The 4,680-nt window shown below is 40.4% G+C and overlaps 1 long non-coding RNA gene across 1 annotated transcript; it reads left to right on the forward strand.

Annotated features, from left to right (window-relative positions):
- The first annotated feature begins 1,066 nt into the window (after nucleotides 1-1,066).
- Nucleotides 1,067-4,383, forward strand: LOC132159793 (uncharacterized). Its single transcript, XR_009437903.1, has 2 exons — nucleotides 1,067-1,835; nucleotides 4,259-4,383. It is a non-coding gene; the product is annotated as an uncharacterized LOC132159793 (long non-coding RNA).
- Nucleotides 4,384-4,680: the final 297 nt, after the last annotated feature.

Consider the following 4,680-nt stretch of genomic DNA (forward strand, 5'->3'; position numbering starts at 1 on the left):
CGGTATTTGGAGAAGCTCTCAGACATCCAAAATATCGACCCATGCAAGCTCCCTGCAGCAGAATGGCACAGAGACCTGGACCATTTACCTCCACGCACACATATCTGGACATTGTGAATTATCTAGTTTTTGGTGTAAGTTACTACACAATGCAGGAGTTTAAAAGCCACACGTCTTTGGAAAGTTACGAGGCTTTCTGTTGTGGCTAGGTCCATCTACAAGCCTCCAGGTGGTGAAAACTGCGTTGTACTGGCCAAAGTAAGTTTATTCACATGCGTTTTAGCGTTTAGTGTTGTAATTAATTACACATTGCATTTAGCAGACACTTCTTGACCAAAATGACAAAGTAACTTGAATAACTGCCACTGTTTCGTAAAGACTAGATTGTAACGAGATGTTCAATGTACACAAACGTTTCCAACATGTTTTGATGTAGGCTAAAGCTGTGTATGTTTAGTTATAATTTGATTTTAGCCCAATGACACATACTGTACCAGGTTTTTGTGTTGGGGCTGCAAAGTGGACAAACCAGTTCTGGGTTGGCTAGGGTAGTTAAATGTGTGATTGCAAGATGTAAATGTCCTGGTTAGATTAAAGCCATTAACAGCGTGAATGCAAGGTGACTTACATCGTAAGTAATATAATTCACAATGTTCATATGTGTGCATGGAGGTAAATGGTCCAGGTCTCTGTGCCGCTGCAGGGAGCTCGTATGGGTTGATATTTTGGATGCCTGAGAGCTTCTCCAAATACCACTGTTTTGCGCTTGGTGTGAGCTTGTTCCTGTAAGGTTCCCTTTCTTTCGCCTTATCTTTCTGCATTGCTTTACTTTCTTCATTTCTTTCTCGTATTCATGGATCCGTCTCTGTTCCGCTGAAAAATTAAAGAGCTCTGGAATGTTTAGTCACGCCTCTGTGAAGTTCTGAAGGCGTTGCCCCTGGCAACTGATAGCGTGGCCTACCATCATGGCCGACCGGCTCAGACCCCTCCCAAATCAACCCAAATCGGCACGTGACTCCTCACTCTCAATAGCTACAAAAACTATTTTGTAACCTGTAGACGGCTGGCGCCGTCGCCGTTTTAATGACGGACAAAAAAATTCACATTTGCACACATTCGCTGGTCAAAAACTATATATTGATAAGTAATACAACAACATATCATTTGTTTTTACCATCGGAAAATCATAACAGGTGCGCCCCTGCGCTGTTTCGTACTGGAACTTACACAAAGCGACGAGTGATCCTCGTCACCTAGATAACGTATATTTCTAAGAAATTTCTTCTTTGATTTATGATTGCTGATACACTTAATTTATTAACATTTAGGCTAATCATGTTATGGTATACTCTCCGCTCGTCCTCACATGTATAAAATGTAGTAAAACATGGTTTTACTACAGTAATGTTGTAGTAGTAACTAAAAAAAAATTACAGAAGATGTCTGTGAAATCTTTATATTTTATCATGCAGAATGTAATTCATGATTCATTCCAAGGCTTCATTTATTTGATCCAAAATACAGCAAAAACAGTAATATTGTGTAATATTTTTCCAATTTTAAATAACTGTTTTCTATTTGAATATATTTTAAAATGTAATTTATTTTTGTGATCAAAGCTGAATTTTCAGCATCATTACTCCAGTTCAGTACTCTTCAGTGTCACGTGATCCTTCAGAAATGCTTTTCACTGCAACTGTACTTTTCACACTATTTTTATTTATTTTTTCATTGCTGGCTTATTTTAGGGAAAGTGTAGTGAATAAGAGACCTTCAAGAGACCAACATTCCTGGTCCACCACAGTATCAAATTTTTGCCAGGTAGGCGGATACATGTTGGATATGTTATAGTAACGGTATGGCTATAGTTTCTTATAATCTGGAATTGAGTTGGACATAATTACTTAAATTATATTTCAAAAAAGTTTGTCAAAAATACTTAATTGTAAATACTCATTGCTCACCTTCCCCTCTTATCAATGTCATTCATAATCATGTTAACCAAATAATACAAATTAGCTTATAAAACCAAACAGAATAGCTAATAAAGATAATATATATTATTTTTTTCTTTGCAAAGTTCATAAAAAAAGATTTTGGTTTCTGTTTGGTTTTATAAGCTAATTTGTATTATTTGGTTAACATGTTTATGTATGAGTCAAGTATTTTTTGCAAAACTAGTGGCTTTGAATTGCCCTACAGATCCTGCCCACATGCAGACATTTAATATTAATTGTAGTGACAGATATATTCAAATGTGTGAGAAAGTCAGACCTTGCCAGCCTGTTATGACATTCCCCAAAAAACATAGATGGACGTGCTTTCCAGAGAAGATGGTACACGGATCGCCCATGGTTGGCGTATTCACCCAAAAATGATGCCATGTACTGTTTTAGCTGTCGCATTTTTCTAAGAGAAGAAAAATTCAAGAACAAAACAGCCTGGAAGACAGTAGGCATAGATACATGGAGGAGTGCCACTGGAAAAATTAAAGAGCTTGCCAGCACAGAGGCCCATATGATGAGTATGGTGAGATGGAACATATACTCCAAAAAAGCTCTACAAGCTGCTTTTGATACATCGGATATTCATGGGAGAGCAACACGAGAGAGAACAGGGAAATCCTAACACGTTTGATTGATATTACCTTGTATCTGGCACGACAGGGGCAAGCTTTTAGAGGAGATGATGAGTCGAACTCAAGTGCAAACCAAGGCAACTTTCTTGAACTTGTGAAAACATTGGCCCTGTATGATAGCGTAATGAAGCTGCATATGGATGCCATCCAGGAAAAACAAGCCTCAATGAAAAGACCCCAAGTGTTCCTTCTCTCAAACAGGAGCCAGAATGACATTATAGCATCCTTAGGTACCTTCATTAGGAGGGAAATACAGAACGAAATCAAAGATGCTCAAATCTTCTCCATCCTTCTAGATGAGACCACAGATGTCTCTCACAAAGAGCAAGTTTCCTTTGTAGTTCGCTACGTAAGTGACATGGAAATTAAAGAGCGTTTTCTCCAGGTCTGCACTGTTGAGTCCACAACAGGAAAAGAGTTGGAAAATGTGGTCATCTCTCTCCTTCAGGAAAATGGATTTGACTTGAAGGGGGCCAAGGATATGATGGGGCTGCAAACATGAGTGGAATGTACAAAGGTCTTCAATCCCGGATACGTACACTCAATGAAAAGGCTCTTTATGTTCATTGCCAGGCACACTGCTTGAATCTGCTTTGAGTGCAAAGTCAAATGTTCACTTTGTGACATTTTTCTCCTTGGTGGAAAAACTGTATGTTTTCTGCACCGGCTCCACAAAGAGGCATGCAGCATTTTTAAAATGCCAGTAGTCCTTGTATCCTGGTCAGCGTTTTGTTGAGCTGCAGAAGTTGTCTGACACTCGGTGGGCCTGCCGAGAAAGATCCCTGACAGCCCTCAGTAAAGTTCTGAAAGCTTTAATCAAGCTGCTGACAGACATCATTGAGTCAGACCCACCTGACACAGCTGCTGGAGATGCAAAGATGTACCTGAAGGCTATCGACTTTGAATTCCTTGTTTGCTTAGAAATCACCACCCCAGTGTTCCAGGTAACTGGAGTGGCCTCTGATGCTCTGCAACAAAAAGATCTGGATCTCTTCACTGCCTACACAGACATTCCCACAGTACCTCCTGGCCAGGAAAGGAAAAGGAAAGTGCCAGCACGATACCTGCATAGTACCACAGCTGCTCAAGACAGCCATACTTTCCAAACTGTTGAGGAGTTCTACCGGGCCAAGGTGTTCTTCGCTTTCCTGGATACAATCACAGAGGAACTCAGAAGAAGATGGGACGATGCCAACAGGGAAAATACTGCAGTCATTCCACAGCCTGACAGTTCATGACAACTGGGTGGGCACACCAAACCCAGAGGCTGTCCAAGCCTCTGTATGGTGTTGAGGAGGAGCAGCAACTGAAGACAGAGCTGAAGGTTTACCATACCACCTTCAAGTCAAGTTGCATGAAGAGTATGCATTCCACTCTAAAAGAAACCAGTGGCCAGCACGTTTTCCCTACACTGGTAGATATGCTTAAAGTATATGCCACCCTACCTGTATCAACTGCAACTGTGGAGAGATCCTTTTCAAAAATTAGGTTAATTAAGAACAAACTCCGAAGCCTCTGCTCAGAGGAGAGACTCTCAGATCTTCTCCTCATAGCCATAGAGAGGGACATCCCAGTGGATCACAGTGAAGTCATAAACATCTTCAAGCACATGGCTCACAGAAGGGTGCTGTTGTAATTAGGTTTAAAGAAGCCCTTAAAACCCTGTTTATCTATATTATCTAATTATCTAATATTATTATTATGGTTGTTATTAATCGTGAATAAATCTAAAGCTTTTGAGACTATTATTTTGTGTTATTGAATTTGTCATGAAGATGTGACCATTTCTTCCTTTTATGCAGGCTTACTAAATAATCTTGATATAAAAAAAGGGAGGGGGGTGCCCTTTTTCATTTTCAGCACATGCCCCTCAAAAGGTCTGTGCACGGCCCTGGTGTTGTCTATTTTAGGTTTTTCCATGTACTAAACCTCCCCTGAGCCAATATCCACAAAACCCCAGACGCTGCACCTTAATTAGATGCTAGTCATAAATTAGCATTGCCGTGGCAACCAGGCTGGGTTCTCTGGGTCTGTGACACTGG

The sequence above is a fragment of the Carassius carassius genome, chromosome 16 (genome assembly GCF_963082965.1).
Source record: "Carassius carassius chromosome 16, fCarCar2.1, whole genome shotgun sequence".
Lineage (NCBI taxonomy): Eukaryota > Metazoa > Chordata > Actinopteri > Cypriniformes > Cyprinidae > Carassius > Carassius carassius.